The 10,983-nt window shown below is 37.8% G+C and overlaps 1 pseudogene; it reads left to right on the top strand.

The window, feature by feature from the left end:
- The first annotated feature begins 539 nt into the window (after positions 1-539).
- On the top strand, positions 540-5,170 carry LOC101702136 (KRR1 small subunit processome component homolog pseudogene; annotated as a pseudogene).
- Positions 5,171-10,983: the final 5,813 nt, after the last annotated feature.

Consider the following 10,983-nt stretch of genomic DNA (forward strand, 5'->3'; position numbering starts at 1 on the left):
TCCCTCGATCCATACATACCTTGTAATCCCAGAACTCTGGGAGGCTAAGGCAGGAAGATCACAAGTAAAATCCCACCCTAGGCAACTTAGTGAGAACCTCTCTCAAAACATAAAAATTTAAAAAGGCTGGAGATGTAGCTTAATGGAAAGGCCCTTGGTTTAATCCCCAGTACTAGAAAAGAGAGGGAAAAAAAGCTAAAGGACAAGATTAAAATTTCTTTTGAATAGAAAAAGTCTCTAGCTTCTTGATGCCCATTTTAATAGCTGGTTTGTCTGAAGCCTGACTTAATTTGAAAGAACTCTTTTCTGTTCTAGGGAGAACTCATTTGTTTTCTGGCCCTCTGTAATGAGGAAGGAAAAACTCTATAAGCACTTCCCTACAGAGGATGGTAAGGAAAAAGAAGAACTGTCACCTTGGACCCAGGGCAAACATGAGCCTCCTATTGGACAGAAGGTGGGTAAATGTGGCCTGGAAGCCCAGGAGGCCTCAGTGGAGGGATGAGAATGGCTCAACCCTATGGAGGGACAATAAGGGAGCCATGGTTTGGAAAAGCATCCTGTCATGTGGTGACTCCTACATCACTGACGGCGTCATCCTTGTGACTTCAACCATGTCTCTCCTCATGTATGCTGAGTATGTCATTCACTTCTTATTGCTTTCTTTCTTTTTTTTTGTTTTCTTTGAGACAGGGCTCCTCTTTGTAGTTCAGGCTGGACTTCAGCTCACTATGTAGCACATGCTGGCCTTGAACTTGCAGCAATCTTCTTGCCTCGGCCTCCCATATGCTGGGATTAGGATTATAGGCATCTACCACCATGCCCAGCTCTCACCATTCAGCTCTTTAGGAAAAGTATTTCCTCCTTCAGGATTTCATCAGCTTTCCATTGGTGTCTGCTAGGCTCTGTATTTCTGATGACTTCCTCTGGGCTGATATCTTCCAAAGATAACTGAGTCTCTGCATTTTCCTTCCAAATGGAGCCAAGCTTGTCAAAGGGTTGACATTACTGCAGAATTAGGAGAGCCACTTTGTGAAAGTGGCCCTTCTCACATCACATAAATTCAACTTCTAGCCAAGTGGACAAGTCTGAACAAATACAAGACCTGCCAAAAGGTACGCACACCACTGAATCTGTGGTGTGGAGGAAAAGTAGTGAAGGGCAGGTCCAGGACTCACATCATCCAGCTACGATGTCACCATCATCTCTTGTAGCTTTCTAAGGTCCAGCTTGAGTGGACCTTAGGTTGTAGCTTGAGTGGTTGGAAGCCATTCCACAGTACTTGGAGACCACCAGAGTTCTGCTGAGTGACCTCACCTTCCCCAATCCATAGCTTCTGTGACACCTTCATTTATGCCTGTAACCATCTCACATTGGCAACCTACACAGTGGAGCTGGTTGAATGCCAGGTTAGTTCCATTTTAGAAAATATATTACCATTACTCTTCAGAGACTCCTTTTCTATATCAATTCTTGATTTTGAAAAAGAAATTATGAAACATTTTAATTAAGATAAAATATACATACTGTGAAATAACATACTAAATATATAATTCAATGACTTGAAAAAATATGTTCATCTATGTAGCCAACAGTACAATCCACAGAAAGTCCCTTCATTCCCCCTACTAGTCAATCCCTATTTCCCCTTAATTTGGACACTTCCTGAACTTCTTATAAATGCAATTATACAGACGGTATCCTTTCATATCTAGCTTCTTTTTCTTAACACAATACGTGTGGGATTCATCCAGGTTGGTCAACTCTTTTTTTCTTCTTATTCTGATAGAATGTCACTGTACAAATATATTGTATTTTTTTTTTCAAATATATTGTATTTAACATGAGCCCTCCTCCTCCTACTTCCTATTTTCCCTCACCTCACTGCTGCCTACTCTTTCTCTCCCTTGTTCTGATCCCTCATTGCAGTGGTTCCCTGGCTCTTCAGGAAAAGCCTCTCTATGAGTTTCAAGGGGGTCCTAGATCAGAAAATGACAGGCCACCTCATCCTCCAGCATTCATCCTCATCCACATCAGCTTCCTTCCTTTATTTCTTGTAATTTATTTGTTGAAGAAACTGATAGTTGTCTCACAGTTTCTCATATTGTAGATATTGTTGATTGCTTCCCTGTGGTGTTCTTAATGTGTTCTTTTATCCCCTATATTTCTTGAAAACTGGTAGAGCCTGAGCGGTCATGAGCCATATGTAGATATTGAACACTTTTTTTTTTGACTAACAGAATTTAAAATTTTACTTTAAAATTTTAAATATCTCCATGTGGTTAGGGACTGGAGCATTGTACAGTGCAGATATAGAACATTTCCATGATCACAGAAGGTTCTATTAGCCAGTGCTGAGCTACAGGGTGGACTCAGTATTTTTTTAATAGCAAGGCATTTATTGGTACATTTTAGGCATATGTATGATAACACTAATCATAGGGAATTTGAACCTGTACATGATGCCTCCCACCTCTTTTTTACCCATTCCCTCCTCCCTGGAAGCCCCCCTTACCCCTTATGTACAAAAGCTTTGTTTCTATTTTTTTCCTTCTATTTTCACCTTTTTTTCTTATCTATTCCTTCCTTTCTTTATCCCCCTTCCCTTTTTCTCCTTCCCATTTGAACATTTTCTTCCCATTTCCCAATATCTATTATATATTTTAGTCCTTATCTCAACTTTTGGTTTCTCACACTAGAGATACAATGTAGTATTTAAACATGTGTGTCTGACTTATTTCACTTAAGAGTATGGTCTCAAGGTGCATCCATTTAGCTATAAATGTCTCAAGCTCATCCTTCTTTGTGGCAGAGTAGTACTCCATTGTGTAAAAAAACTACAACTTCTTCATCTTTTCCGGACTCAATATTTTTGTAACAGTATTTCATAGGTACTGACATGAATGTCCAGGAGAAGATACAATGCCTTGCCACTTTATATGAATTTAGCATTCATTTTTGGCCATTGCCATTGTTTCATTAGGGATCGCAAAGCTACAACATTCTCTGTCATTTCTTTTTATTTTATTGGTTGAAACAGTTTTAGAAAAACAACAAACTTTGCTCATCAATCACTTAGATTACCCTGAGTTAAAAGTTTGCTCAGGAAAGTTAGGATCTATTAAGTTTATTTTTTAGTACAATTATGAACTGGTACACTTGAAAATATTTGATGTTTTAATTCATTGCAGTTATTATTCTTGATACTCAAACTGTCCCATCTTTCACCAAGTTTAGAGAGTCCTTTAGACATGACTCCAGAAGCCTTTTATGACAAGCATGTCTAGGCTCATCCTGTACATTTTGGCACCAGATCTGGAATCATGCACTCTTCCAAACAGTCATGATTTCTTTATGAGGAAATGATATTTGGAGACTATGACCTAGATTCTTGGTGTGCTGAATGCTATTGGGGTGGTCATCATGTTTAAGCCTTTTCAGTGGACAAAACTAAGAAATATTTTTTTTAGAGACAAAGTATATCATATGCAAGAGACTTATTTTTCTGTGTTGGGGATTGAACCCACGTCCTTTTCATTGAGCTACATCCCTGGTCCTTTTTAATTTTTTTTGTTTTATTTTGTTTGAAACAGGTTCTCACTAAATTGCCAAACTTCCCAGGCTAGGCTTGAACTTGTGATCCTGATCCTCCTAGTTTAACCTCCGAGAGTGCTGGGATTACAGGTGTGCACCACCATACCCCATTTGCAAGAGCCTTTTAATCTCCAATTTATCCTCCAGCTACTTCTGTCAGAATCATCATTAAAAATCATAGATCTGATTTTTTTCTTTTTCAGTGGTGGGGATTGAACCTGGGGCTTCACATATACTATGTAAGTGCTTTACCACCAAGCTACATCTCCGTTCCAGATTTGGTATTCTGAATTATCTGCTTTAAAAACTCCTATTGGTGTTTTTAGGCAAAATATCTTAGATTAACAATCTTAAAAAATATAATAAGCCTGGCGTGGTGGTATAGGAGGATTGCCACAAATCCCAGGCCAGCCTGGGCTACACAGTGAGCTCAAGGCTCAGCTGAACTCTGTACAAAAACCCCAAAAAACAGGAAAATGGCATCCTCCTCGAAGAACGGGATGTCTGCAGCACCTGAGAAAAATGAATTTTGCAGCCAGAAACTGAAGCCAGAGAATCGAGCGCATTAATGCAACCCTGGACCCGATTGAGGGCAGCATGACTGCTTGTACTACAAAGAAGACTTTTGATCCATACAACATCATCAGGGCCAGAGATCTAATAAAACTGTTGGCAAGAAGTGTTTCATTTGAACAGGCAGTACGAATTCTTCAGGATGATGTTGCGTGTGACATTATTAAAATAGGTTCTCTAGTAAGAAATAAAGATTTGTAAAAAGAAGACAACGACTTATTCGTCCCAAAGGATCTACTCTGAAGGCATTGGAACTCTTAACAAACTGTTACATTATGGTTCAGGGAAACACAGTTTCAGCCATTGGATCTTTTAGTAGTTTAAAAGAGGTTCGAAAAGTAGTTCTAGATACCATGAAGAATATTCATCCAATTTATAATATCAAAACCTTAATGATAAAACAAGAGTTGGCAAAAGATTCTGAATTACGATCACAAAGTTGGGAAAGATTGTTGCCACAGTTCAAGCACAAAAATGTGAATAAACGCAAAGAACCAAAGAAGAAAACTGTTAAGAAAGAATATACACCATTCTCACCACCACAACCAGAAAGTCAGGTTGACAAAGAATTGGCTAATGGTGAATACTTTTTGAAGGCAAATCAGAAAAAGCGACGGAAAATGGAAGCAATAAAGGCTAAACAAGCAGAAGCTCTCAGTAAGAGACAAGAGGAAAGAAATAAAAATGTTTATTCCACCTAAAGAAAAGCCAGTTGCAAAACCTAAGGAAGCTTCTACTGAAACTAAAATTGATGTGGCTACCATCAAGGAAAAGATTAAGAAAGCAAAGAATAAGAAACTTGGAGCCCTTACAGCTGAAGAAGTTAAGCTTAAACTGGAAGCACATGAAAGAAAAAGAAAAAAAGTAACATTAAAATACCAGACCTTGAACTGTTAATTTATGAATCTACCTCCTTTTGTAAAGGATTTTGAGAAACAGGGCATTAGTTGTCCTATAATATTCTGATCACTTTTTTCTGAGTTTCAGTTGTTTTGTTCATAAAATAGTACTTTTTATAAATAAAAATTATTCTATTTTTCATGTGTGTTCTGAGAAATTTTGTGCTACAAAGTAGTATACATGTCGTGTATATTGTATAACCAGTTCCAGGCAAGTTTTACTGACACATGATTTTAGGAAAAACTTTTTACTTTTCAGTTTTAGGATGTGCATGTGACTACTGTAATTATGCATTAAACCCAAAGAATGTCTGAGCTGTTGGTTAGTCTTTAAATATGCTATCCCAGCATTTGGTTTTAAGAAAAATAAATGCAAAATTTTCAGTGAAAACAAAAACCAAAAAAAACCCAAAAACAAAAACAAAAAAAGCACAACAAAAAAACACAAGATGAGGCTTGTGCCTTCCTTCTGTAAAATGGGCCATTCACCTGTATGTACATGGGCTATCCCTTTTCACCTGTAAACTGAGGCTGTGCTTTCTTTCTTTTTTTTTTAGGCTGTGCTTTCTATAGATTCACCAACCCCACCTATTTCCTCCCCTCAAAACACATATCTATTCCCAGGGTTAGACCATAATGTGCTTCTCTCTTCAGGGCCACTCTCCATTCTCTTTGAGTGTGCACGTTTTAAATTCTGGGTAATAAAACCTTCCTATACTTCTCAAACAAAGAAAAAACTACTCCTGATGTCTGATGGAGTCCCATTCCCAAAAGAATAAAACCAAATCACCTTGGCATGACATACATGCACAGGCTCTCAGAACGTGCCTCTGGATCTCCATTCACCATTCCGTCCCCCTAGTACAGCAGCAACATGCTGCTCTCACAACTGTGTCTTTGCTCATCTAGTTCATTTTGTCTAAAGGCTCTTTTTTTTCTATTCCTGAAATTTATTTATCCTCCAATAAAGAGCTTAAACACTGATTTCATCTAAAATAACTCCCAGATATGCTCCTCCATAAAGAACTAATCTGTTTCTATTATGTACAGTACTCTGAAATACCTTTATGTAGCACTAATGAAACTGTATTATGATGATTTATTTACATGGGTGGCTAGGCTGGCTCCCAAAATGTAAAGCACTTACCATTGGGGGTACTTACACTGATATATCGCTAACTATGGAATTGCATGGTATAAGGGTTATTCTCTTTTAATACTTTACATTAGGGAGAAAGTTTTAGTTTTGTACTGGCACATCTTCAACATCTCTCTATTGGGTGGTTAATTTCCCTTTTATAAGAGAGGGCTCGCGCTTGGAAACTTTGTGGCTCAAAATAAACACCTTACATGATATTTTCTAATGATTACATTCTGCCTATAAAACATTTTAAATGAATATTGGTGGCAGAATTTGCTTTAAAAATAATCCCAGTATTCTGGGAGGCCGAGACAGGGGGATCACAAGTTTGAGCCCAACTTGGGCAACTTAGAGAAACTGTTTTAAAAAAAATTTATTTTTAAGGGCGGAGGACATAGCTCAGTGCAAAGGCCCTGGGTTCAATCCTCAGTATCACAAAAATAAATAAATGAAAATAAAAGTCAGCTAATTTAAAATAAACATTTTAGTTAAAGACGTGTATCATTGAAAAATTCTCAACAGATGTATGAAAAAGATTTAAGTCTGAGAAATATGGAGCTAGGTGTTTGAGAATTAGAGAGCGTCACTTCTATTTTCATGCCCAGTTCCTAAGACTCTGCTTAACATACATTAACTGAACACCAAACATTTGACAGATTAAGAAGCAACACCCAAGGGTCAGGGATTTAGCTCAGTGGTTTCGCTGCCTGCTGCGCAAGTGCAAGGACCCAAGTTCGATCCCTGGTACCAAAAAAAATAAAACATACCAGGAGCAAAGTAGGTGCTCATAAAAAAAAAAAAAAAAAAAAGAAGAAGAAGCAACACCCATTGCCGACATTTTGAAGGCCTAATTCCATTATAGGGAACATGTAGGTGTAGTGACAGGCCTTCTTTAAACTAACTTTTCTGAAAGAGTTAGATTAGCTTGATTCTTCCTAATTGCATTATTTTCATACAAATGACTTTTTACACAATTCCCTATTGCTACAGTATAAGAAGTCAAAGTAGACTATGTGGAATGGTGTTTATAAATCAAAATGAAGGGGCAACAGAAAAAAATGTTCACAATACATTTCACATGAATCCCCACAGCAATCTTAAACGTGTTAAGTAAGGGTGGGCCAGGGCAGCTCTCACTAGAGGAGAGCTAGCACCATCTGTTGGGGAGTCCTTTCACAGAGTGAGAAGGTGTTCACTCCAGTGATTTCAGTAATCCTGATACTTTGTTAATTCAAAGTGCTTTTTATCACACACATTTTAAGACATTCATACCACTCTAAGTATGATTTAATTTTCAGTCAGTTCTAGTTCTCCACTATGACACTCAAAACCAAAACTAGCTCATTAACCCAATGAAAATACACTAGTCCTTCATGTGACTCATTTTGATCCATTTAAGAAATGAAAGAAATGAAAGAAGAGCCAAGTATGGTGGTACATGCCTGTAATTGCAGCATTCTGGGAGGCTGAGACAGAAGGATTGTAAATTGGAGCCCATCCTGGACAACTTAGTGAAACCCTGTCTTAAAATAAAACATGAGTTGAGGATGAACTCAGTGCAAAGTCCCTGATTCAATCTCCAGTTTAAAAAAAAAAACAAAGAAAGAAAATTTAAAAAGCTTCTTATGTCATACAGTCCAGTACATTGTCAGATTGGTTTAGAATAACAAATATGTGTTGCTCAGTGTTATCAACCAGCCTTGGCATCTCTTGGTATCCATGGTAACTAGAAATAGAGATAGCCTTGGAGTTTGATCTTTGTTAACAATCCAGAAACAGTAATTTTCTACTCTCAAACTCCTTACTCCAAAACCTACTGATGAAACTGAGAAAGCTTTGTCTCACCCATGCCATACTTGCTCTCGAGTGACAAGAACTATAAACTCAGGGTGTGGCCAATAGACATTAAAAGGGAAGGGAATATGCACTTAGATTATAGATGATACTGTTTGCTATCAGCAATTCCCTTGGAGATAAGTGTCAGGAGTAAATACACAAACATCAGGAATAAATTCATATGTGCCTATATTTTAAACACAACATAGAATGCTGATTTTAAATAGCTGTCCTTTAAGACAAGCTTTAACAAGTAGAAAACATTCTCAAAAATTTTTTTGCAATATTATAAGGAACTGTGATTTCAGTGAAAAATTTAAAAATTATTTATTTTTGAAAAGTGAGATAAAGTAATGATAGTATTTAAATGAGAAATTACACTGATCTAAAATATTTTAAAATTTATCTATCTTAGTGGGGAAATTAAAAAGCATCAAGTATACTGCAACTTTTTAATGTGTTAAATGGAAATGATGTAATAATTACTACAAAGAACAGTACATTAAACTCTGCTGTAAAAAAGGAGCTTTAGTTATTAGACAATTGTCAGATTTGCCAGAGGTATATTCCTTGAGAATTCTCTGGGAATAAAGAAAGAACATTATCTCTCCTGAGCCTATAGAGGATAATTTGGTGCTTTAAAGAAATGATTCGATAAAGTAATACTTTTGCTAAATTGTACCGAGGTTCTAAGACTGAAATGTACTCAGTGTAGACATGAATATATTTTTGAGCCCAAGGATAGGCAGGATGTTTAGTCTTCATCTAAACTTGTGCCCTAGTTCTTCAAGAGGACTATAAAAACATCAAAGGAAAGATAAAGTACAGCTCATCAGTTTTTTATTTCAAATGGTTAAGACACTGGCCAAGCCTAGTGTCAAATTCTTTAATTGTCCATTTCTGAAAATGTTCCTGCCACAGGCCTTCCAACCAGGAAGCTTACATTTCTTAAACTTATCTATCTCAAATTGTTTCTAGAAGTAGAAAGGGCAGACATTTTTTTTGTAATATAAACAATAATGGTTCCACAACTTATTTCAAATCAATTTGAGCTACATTTCAAGTTTCTAATTGATCTTCCTTTCACAGTTGAAAGATAGCCTCAGATATTTCCATCAATAGGAACAAAAAAAAAACTACTCCTCATCTGCACTATCTTTTCATGTCCTCCTACAAAAGCTTTTTTGGTGTTGTTGTTGTTGTTCAAACTGTAAAGAGCTTTGGATTTTTTTCTAATTATAAAAGGCATTTCAAAAGTAATCTGAGCCAGGCATGGTGGTGCATACTTGTGCCTCTCAGCTACTCAGGAGATGAAGGCAGGAAGATGGAAAGCTTGCACCCAGTCCAGTAACTTAGCAAGACCCTGCCTCAAAGTAAAATATAAAAAGGACTGGAGTTGTAACTCAGTGCAAGACCTTGGATGCAATCTCATCTACAAGGGGAAAAAACATCTGAAAGTACCAAAAGGTAAAAAGAAATATTCAGTGCTAGACATGGAAGCACACACCACACACCCACAATCCCAGCACGCTGGGAGGCTGAGGCAGGATTACAAGTTTGAGCCCAACCTAGGCAATGTAGCATTTTTTTGAGACCCAGTCTGAAAGATTAAAAAAAAAATTTTTTTTAAGGACTGGGGACATAGTTCAGTGTAAAGGCTCTGGGTTCACTCCCTAGTAAAAAAAGAAAAGTAAAAGGGCCTGAGATTTAGCTCAGTGGTATTGTGCCTGCCTTGCAAGCACAAGGTCCTGAGTTTGCTCCCTGGTACCAAAAATAAAATAAAATAAAATAAAAAAATAAAGAAAAGTGAAAAAAAAATCAGTGTATAGTGCTTCTAACCTACTTAACAGTCTGTAGGCTACCTCTGACCACTCACAAGGGCAAGTTTTGTTCCTTGGAAAAATCACTATAATAGGTTAATAGAGACATCAAAAAGAAAAAAATAAGAGTTATAACCCCTGGTCTGTGAACCTATCTGGAACAAAAGGTCTTGCAGGTATAATTGAGGGTTTCTAGATGAGATTAATTCTAGACTAACCAGGTAGGGCCCAAATCCAATGACCAGTGTCCTTATAAGAGACAAAAGAGAAAACACAGAGGAGACCATATGAAGATAAAGGTGGAAGTGAGTCATGCAGCCACAGCCAAGGAATGCCTAGCGCCACCAGAGAGTGGAAGAAACAGGGAAGGATTCTCTTCTAGTGCCTTCAGGGGGTAATATGGCCCAGTGGACACCTTCTTTTTGACTCCTGCCCTCTAGAATTGTAAGAGTAAATTTCTGTTCTGAGCCATAAAATGTTCGGCAATTTGTTACAGCAGCCCTAGAAACTAATATACATTATTTTAAAATTTCCTATGATAAACCTAGCCTGTTCTCCAGCCTCTGTTTCTAATTATTTTCCAGCTTTATGACCCTGTTGGCCTCCTTTCCACTGCTTTGTTGACTCAGGGCCCTTGTACATGCCATTCCAGTGCACAGATTGCTCTTATTAATTCTTCGACTATTTCTTCAAGACTTCAAGGAAAAGTTAAGTGACCTCCCAATCCTGTTTATCATCACAGTAAATTCCCCTCTCAGCGGCACATACACTCCGGTAGTTCTTTTTATAGCCCTTATCATAGTTTGTATTTTTGCCAGTGTGAGTCTACCTCTCTAGGGATGGGGTGGGGGGTGGCGTAGTTCTGTGATACCACAGTGCTAACAAGAGTAAGGTCTTGGATTTGACTCCCTAGAACCACGGAAAAAAATGTTTAAACAGATTCTGTTCTGCTAATTGTAAGCTCCCTGAGGAGCCTTGACTTGGCCTCCCTCCCTGCCGTTGTATTCCCAGCCTACCTCTGAGCCTGCTGTGCCATTTGAATGAATGGCCACTTTTCCAGAAGCATTACAGACCTTGGAAACCTCTACTAAGCCCCAGAAAGGGCTGTGGGTGATGTCCGGTG

The sequence above is a fragment of the Heterocephalus glaber genome, unplaced genomic scaffold, assembly GCF_053883595.1.
Source record: "Heterocephalus glaber isolate CG9 unplaced genomic scaffold, H.glaber_assembly_v1.0 deba00001523, whole genome shotgun sequence".
Lineage (NCBI taxonomy): Eukaryota > Metazoa > Chordata > Mammalia > Rodentia > Bathyergidae > Heterocephalus > Heterocephalus glaber.